The sequence below is a fragment of the Miscanthus floridulus genome, chromosome 7, assembly GCF_019320115.1.
Source record: "Miscanthus floridulus cultivar M001 chromosome 7, ASM1932011v1, whole genome shotgun sequence".
NCBI classification, from domain to species: domain Eukaryota; kingdom Viridiplantae; phylum Streptophyta; class Magnoliopsida; order Poales; family Poaceae; genus Miscanthus; species Miscanthus floridulus.
The window spans coordinates 85291087-85299776 of record NC_089586.1 but is presented as its reverse complement, the minus strand read 5'-3'; positions in this window follow the sequence as shown (position 1 = coordinate 85299776).

Genomic DNA, 8690 nt, shown 5'->3' with positions numbered 1-8690 from the left:
TCATTGCCGAAAGATCGAGTAATCAGGGAACCAGTACATTCACCACAAGGTGAAGTGTATACACTTAATCCCCGAGCCTACTAGAAGATGATGAAGAAATCTTGTAGCAGGGTCAAGGAAAAATATTTTGGTATAGATGCATAACGAATTCCGTTGATCCAGTGCTGAGTCTGGAGATTCGTTTCGTTGTTCTGCGTTCAACGCGATTTAACGCCGCGGCCCACCTTGCTCATTTGGTGGCCCATCAGCATGTGGTGGTTTTAGGAGGGAATACGGTGGGTCAGGTGCGGTTTTCCAAAATCCCTAGAAGGCAAAGGGTCGGGGGTCGAACTGTTATAAAGTGCCACAGCCCCGGCGCGCATTCTCCACCTTGCTCTCGCCTCTTCGTCTTCTTTCTTGCGCCCGCACCACATCACCCAGCAATTGCTCTACCATCTTAGCAACCGCAAGCTTGTAATCTCCCACCATTCCTTAGATCGGCGAGATGGCTGAAAGCATCTAGGCCCCTAGTTGGGTTTCGATGATTACTATGACTAACGTGTGTTTTGTAAAGGCAATTAAGTTAGGTCATGGTAATAGCAATTGATTGGGCAATCATGGTTGCCATGCCTCTACGATGGAAATCATTTCGGTTTTCAAAGGATGGATGACAAGGTTAAGGATGGACTAGTTCTAAGTGTCATTTGGTGTTGAAGAGACACTTAGAGTAGTTTAGGACTTTGTTTTTCCTTTGACCGTACTATTAAGGGGGGTATGGACTAGTAGCTTAACCTAGGTGAGTCTAGTGGGTTAGGTGTGGTGCACACTTATCAAATCTAGCACTAGGTAGCTCAGGAGTAGCCCTAAGATCAATTGGAGCAAACTTTATTCACATATGATTTTGAGTTGGAAGTGAATGGAGGGTCAAATAACTGACCGGGCACTAGTTTGGTTGTGACCGGACTCTGAAGGGTGAGTCCGATCAGTTCATTTGATCATCTGGAGCCATCTGGTTGCGACCAGACGTTGAGTGAAAAGTGACCGGATGCTGGGTTCCTGTGTCCGATTAACTCCAGAGAGGTTCTAGAGAGGGAGTTTCCTCATAGGACGCGTTCGGTCAGTGCTGACCGAACACTAAACAGCAAAGTGATCGAACTCTGGGTGCCAGCGTCCGGTCAACATCAGTAAGGTTCTAGAGAGCAATTTTCATGACCGGACGCATTAGGTCAGTGCTGACCGAACGCAGGTCAGAGTCTGGTCACAACTTAACGGCTCTATGGTGTGGATAACTGACCGGAGCGTCCGGTCACCTTGACCGGAGCATTCGGTCACCCTGTAGAGTGCTGACTCAACCTCCAAACAGTTTGTTTTGAATGAGGGGGTATAAATACTTCCTCTATTCATCCAAGGAAGGTCTCTTGCCCATTTATTCAGCTGAGAAACACCCTTGAGAGTGCAAAGGAGAGCAAGAGTCTAGTGAGGTGATTGAGATTTGAGAATCTAAGATTAAGGCCTCATTAGTGCAAGGAGAGTAGCAAGTGTGCATCCACCTTTCTCATTAGGCTTATTGTGGTCAAGTGAGAGTTTATGCTTGTTACTCTTGGTGATCGCCATCACCTAGATGGCTTGGTGGTGATTGGGAGTTTGGTGATCATCCGACGGAGCTTGTGGATGACCCAACTCAAGTTGTGAGCGGTTGTGGGCGATTCACCGTGACGGAGTGTCGAAGAATTAGCCCGTAGAGAGCACTTGATCCTTGCGCAGATCAAGGGGGGCCTACACCCTTGCATGGGTGCTCCAACGAGGACTAGTGGGGAGTGGCGACTCTCCAATACCTCAGCAAAACATCACTGCGTTCCTTCTCCTCTCTTTACTTTAAGCATTTACATTTGAGCAATTCATTTCTTGTCTTTACATTCTTAGAATTGCCATGCTAGAGTAGGATTGGAACATAGGGTGCAAAACTTTTATGTGGTAGAACAATAGGAACACATTCTAGTCACAAGAGGTAAAGTGGGCTAAGTGTAGGGTTTAATTATTGCAAAGAATTTTAGAATTAGCCCAATTCACCCTCCCTCTTGGGCATCTTGATCCTTTCAATGGCACCCAAGAGATGCCACAGCTGCTTGAGCAGGGCATCGCGCAAGCTCAATCACGTAGAGGAATGGGTGAGCTCTGTTAGCAACGAGGCGGTGCTCAACCAGTTGGTGGTGGACGGCGTGCTGCCAGATAGGTGATGGTGGGATGGCGTCCTGCTCGCGGTGAGAGCTTTCCTAACCCCCCCCCCCCCCCCCCCCCCCCCCCGCAGCGATGAATTGGTCGTGTTTGAAGATTATTTCTATCACGGATTTGGTGTTCTGATCCATCCGTTCCTCCACGAATTGATTGAGTATTACACCATTAGTCTTTACAATCTAGGCCCGAACTCTATCCTTCACGTTTTTGTCTTCATCCATTTCTGCGAAGCCTATCTTGGCATTCTCCCACATTTTGATCTCTTTCGCCACTTTTTCTGTTTGAAATCTCATGGGGGATCTAGATCTAGGGTTGTGGGTAGCGCGTACTTGCATATGCATGATGGGATGGTTGGGCATTACATCGCTACCCCGTGGAACACAAACGTGAAGTATTGGGCACAATAATGGTTCTACATGCCATAGGCGAAACATTATGTGGCATGCGACATTGATCAGATTCCCGTGAGTAACGCCAGGTGGTCGGAGGGACCTAGTGCTAGTGGAATGGAGCAGGTGAGGGAGCTCCTGGCGTTAAATGACTAAAGAAAATTGATTGAGTATTATGCCATTAGTCTTTACAATCTAGGCCCGAACTCTATCCTTCATGTTTTTGTCTTCATTCATTTCTGCGAAGCCTATCTTGGCATTCTCCCACATTTTGATCTCTTCCGCCACTTTTTCTATTTGAAATCTCATGGGGGATCTAGATCTAGGGTTGTGGGTAGCGCGTACTTGCATATGCATGATGGGATGGTTGGGCATTACATCGCTACCCCGTGGAACACAAACGTGAAGTATTGGGCACAATAATGGTTCTACATGCCATACGTGAAACATTATGTGGCGTGCGACATTGATCAGATTCCCGTGAGTAACGCCAGGTGGTCGGAGGCACCTAGTGCTAGTGGAATGGAGCAGGTGAGGGAGCTCCTGGCGTTAAATGACTGAAGAAGAGTAGATGGGGTCATAGTGGCGACGAACTTTACTTTTCTATGATGCTAGCCTAGCAAGGAGAGGGCACACCCTACATATGAATTGTGGGGGAATACTGATGGGACCCGAGAGGTGCCCAAGCCGATTGACCAAGAGGAAGTCAAGCGGTGGATTGGGGTGTTGTTCAACCACATGGGGCACCGCAAGGTTGACAAATAGTGGAGGGCCTTCAGTGTTGGGAACCTCCCACTAGAGGTAAGAGTCTTTGTATTAGTTTGGCCTAATTCCTTTTTGTCGCAATGTACTCATTTGTGCTCTTGAAGATCCGTGGGTAGGACCAAGCATCATACTTCTCAGTCATGCCGTCGATGGACTAGCCAAGGGGTGTTGATGCTCGGTCGAGCAATCCACAACGTCGATCCAACTCGGAGGCTGGTGGGGACAGCTCAGATGACAACGACGACAAAGACAGAGGTGAGTGAACATCAGATGTCTGTGAGAAACTTTAGGGGAAGCGGCCTAATAGCGAGGAGCCATCCCCGAAGAGAAGGAAAATGGTGGGATTGTCCCATCGAGAAGAGTGGTCGGTGAACATTTGTGCTCCCGCTCACCCCTGAAGATGGCAAATGGTGGTTTCAAGCTCATTGAATGACGATGGGTTGGTAGCACCACCATCTTCGAGGGACACGACGCCACCACCGGCTGTGCCAGCTAGAGCGGAGACCCACGAGACACGATAGACGTGGCAAGCCATGGCCTTAGCACCCGGTGGTGTTCGGGCGTCGTCAGCGGTGACGATTCGTGTGGTGCTAACATCGACAGCCCAGGTGTGGAAGCCTAATCTAATACCCTCCCAAGAGTACTTGTCTTTCATTAGACACTAAGTACCCAAGAGAGTGCACTAAATCGAGCTGTACCGTCGAGCACACCCCAAGGGAGAACTCGAAAATCCACATTCTTCCGTCAGGATTATAAATGAGAGAATAAAGCTTACAACATTCTTAACCATTTCTTACATCACTTTATTACAACATTAGAGTACTTAAACAAGTTAAATGCAATAGCAGAATTAAGACAATTTTACTTGTAAAAGAGTTTATACATTTTAGATTCACATTTTTATCTTGTAGTGGAGAACAACATATGATCAGAGTTATAGCAAAAATATAGGTTAATGGTGAATCATTAATATAGTGAACATTTATAAACCAGATATAATGATAGGTCATAAAACTTTTCTTCCAAAAACTTTTAGTGAGGGTTATAAATAAACACTACGGTCGTAGCGTGAAAGGAATCCTCTCTGAGCCCACTAGGAGGTTTCCACACACAAGAGTTAGATCTATGTATCCTTCGGTCACCTGCAACAGGGGAATAAAACCCTAAGTACTCGATTGTACTCAGCAATACTTACTCGATAGGAGGAAAATAAAAGACTCCAAGAATATGCAAGGCTATCTGGCTTGTGGGTTATTACATCTGCAGAAAGCATCACTAAACGCGCGTCCTTATATTCAATTTTATTAGCAGTCATTTTTTAGTTCATTAACTAACCATTCTATGTAAGCACATATGCTACTTTCAAGCATGTGGTAAGCAATCAGAACCATTTTACCATATTTCATATTTCAGTTCTTACTACATTGCTAGACCATAGCCAAGTCATACCGTCTCATAGAAACGGCGATTCATGAATCAGTGTATCCTAGCTGGGTACCCCGAAACACACGCCTCGCTTGTACCCTAGCCACAAACAAGACCAACCCATTCCACTCCTATCAAGGGGTCCAAGTCCCCATCCAAACTTGGACTCCAAGCCCCCAACACCTGAGACCCGGTCTTAGTATGGTGCTTAGACCTCCACCTAATACCCACCCCTAAAAGTCGGTCCAGAAAGAGCCAAAACACATGATAAGAGAGTAACAAGTCTTCCTGCTCCTGTAAGCAAGTATGTGCTTAGGATAATAAGTCTGTGACCTGACTACCATCCACAGCAAAGGACGGTCCTCAATCGACACAGGCAAAACAAGTGCAACCAGAGCCTCGCTCGATTGCCCAACACAATCCAATTTCAAATCCAAAGTATAGTTCCATCCGGTCCCCAATTATTATCCATTCATATTCCATGTGATGATAATGGTAACAATAATATCTTTTCCTATCTCTCACGAGTGATAGGTAATCACTCGACTTCTACCGGAATCCTATAGCATAGCAATCTACATGATCCTGTCATACTAGTAAGACTCATAGGATAAAGATATATTTATGCAAGTGGATTTCATTCAACTCCTTTAAACTTAATGCACAAGCATAAACTAAAGCGCAGAATAATAGGGGTTATGCACCGGGGCTTGCATGGATAAGATATAACCAAAAGTTAGCATTCCATCATGGTGACACGATCACCAAGGCACCATCTTTTCCGCTACTCTCGATCATCTCCATGATCCATCGTTGTTCCTATTATGACATACATGGATGCAACGTAGAGACACAATTAATCAACGGTAACCGCAACTCTTAAAGTATGATTACGCCTCTCAAGCTACGAGCTAGCTCTAATGACTAACGTACTAGGCTACGTATCCATGTTGTTGCATAAGGCGTTGTTTCCCAATAAGTGTTTTAGTTCTACAATCCCAAGGTGTTTCTTTACCTCATTTGATTGATTTAATATATATTCAAACTAGGGCTCATTAGCTATCTTAGCAAACTAATTATTATGGAGCTACAAAAATTATAGTGAGCACCTAATAATATTAGGAATTTACTGTGATATTTTTAGAGCCAACACTATCACCAATTTATTACAAAATTCCTACAAGTTTATATCTTAACAATATTAAGCATCTCAATTTAATTAGATAACTGCTGAAAATACTATGAAGCTATGTGAACAAGATATACTAGCAGATAGATCAAGATTTTAGGAACCTAACAAAATTAGTTTCACCATTTTTGGTCAACTACACAAATTTATATGGAATTTACAAGTTTGCTTTATAAACTAAATTAGAAAACGCTTTAGGAAAAAGGAAAAGACTGGCGGTGACTCATCCGGCCCAGCGGCCAATGAAGCCCACACGCGGCGTGGTCGTGCTTGGCCGATTGGCCCAGCAATGGCCCAAGGCGGGAGAGGCACTGCAGCATAGCTGACCACGAAGGCGACTGGGACAGCGCGTTTCGTGATGACGGCGAGGCCATACCGGTGACCTAGAGCCCTAACGGAGGTAGCACAGTGGCAGAAAAGTAGTCAAAGCTCACCGAGGTGCACGCAGTGGTGATGGTTGAAACTGGGATGGGCTAAGGTGGTCTGGCCATGTGCGAGCTGGTGGGGCAGCAATGCTCCGAGGCGGACACCAGCACGTCACCATGCCAACGATGAAGCTTCTGACCAAAAGAAGGCGAGCACCGACACGAGGGGGTCAAGGAGAGCTTGAAACACCCATCAATTGAACTACTACTAGTGATAAGAGGCTCACCCTCAACAAGAGTATGGCATGGCGGCGAAACCAATCGACAACGAGCAAAAACTCGAATCTGGCTGGCAACAGGGCTTGCCTATGCCTTGGTGCGGGTTGGGCTGCTAGCTAGCCTCTATTCCTAGCTACGGGAGCACTGAATTGAGATGAGATATCACGAACAACGCGCATTTAACTTGTGAAGCAGCACGGTTCCATCGGCGGTAAAGGGAAGACAGGGCAGCGACCCTTCAAGGCCCGACCAACTTTGGCTGAGGCTACGTTAATGAAACAAGGGCGTCCACACAAGTGAGGCTCAGAGAGAGCGTGTCGTGGAGTGCCGGGATGGGATGGCTCGGCCTTGGTGGGACGTGGATGGCGGTAGCGAAACAGTGATCTCACGCAAGGCTATCGCGTGGGGCCGGTGCAATGAAATGGTGCATGAGGAGGGCAGTGACATGACGACTGCTCCACGTGCGTGAGGCTACACCTTCCCTATAGCTTCATGGTGGGACTGGCTCGGTAAGGCTAGGGACATGACAAGAGCAGCGTGGCACGTAGGTGAGGTGCGTGGCTGAGAGGGCGTTGCGCATGATGGGGCAGCTGCAACCAAGGCACAATGGCTCAGCACATCATGGCGTCGGCCCGACATGCCGTAGTGGCATGCGGAAGGGTCCTCAGTGGCATGCTCGGCACTGCCAAGGACGTGATCGTGGCGCGTAATAGCAGCGCGGTAGTGTAGCGGCCCAACCTCGCCGTAGCCAGCAGCCGTGCGTAGCAATAGGCCAGACGGCGAAGTGTGTGCGGCAGGGCACAGCCTACGGGATAGAGCGTGGCCAATGGCTATGGCGTGATGAATCGACGTGGTGACCGCGGCCACGGGTCACAATCGCCAACAACCGTGACCTTCTTGCAACTTTGCGAGATTTTTGCATGGCCCAAACGAGCTCAAACCCCTTTAACCCCAACTCCATTACAAAGATCACACTTCGGTGCAATCAACAGTGCCAAAACACAACTATAGTGTTTAACTAATTTTTTTAGAAATTAATTGCCAAAATGGCATTGTCTACTACTTTCCATACTTAAAAAAATTAAAGATTTCAGTTTTGGACTAACAGCCACTAGCCCTTTTGCCAAAATTTTAAAAGGTCTAAACCTTGTTAACTCCATCCAACAAGTATGCCATGCAATTGTCCATACTTCATACTAACTCATAGGAACAAAACATTTAAGCACTATTTAATTATTTTGCTCAATATAATTCGCCAAAATGGCACTTTAAACATGGTTCAAGTGTTTACCGACTTTTTGAGCTCCCAAGAACACTGGTTAACAACATTCATTTTCAAAAATTAAAGTTGCATTTTCAACTTTACTTAAGTACTACACACAAGTTATATTTTATTTTTGTTTATATAAATTGTTTTTTGTGCCAAACAATTAAAATGGCTTATCCCATTCTTCTTGTTAGGATTTTCATTAGCACTTTTACGCACCAAGTAAGTTAACTTGGATATTTAGTTGAGTCCACAAAAGTGAGTCACATATGATTCGCTTATCATTTCAGGTGCGTTCTAAATTTTTAAAACCCGAAAACTTGTTTGGCTAATCTCTCTTGGGCCTCAATCTCGATGCTAAGCAAGCTCATAATACCAGGGGTGTTACACCGGGCAGCTGCTGAACCCCCCGAGATCACAGTTACACCCCATGTGGTAACAGCGCAGGCGGCCACTGCAGTCCCTGAGACCACGTAGATGACTCCGGCGGCAGCGGTGGAGACGCCAAGCGGTTCGGGTGGTGGGCCAACGGGTAGCAGGCGGGGGCACCAGTTCTGAGCTGCACAATAGGAGTCACAGTTGTAAGTACCTTGTTTACTTGCTATGTTGCTTCAGAACGGTAGTTTGCTTCTTTAATGTATTGTTGCTTGACGAAGCGTGGAGTCGACGGAGGAACTACAGCCATTGGCTGCTAGCGACGAAAGGCGCGCAGGGGAGCCGGTGGCTCCCCTAGCATAGACAAGAGTAAATCTAGTTGCCCCTGCCTCGGAACAATCAATAGTTGCAGGGTGAAACGA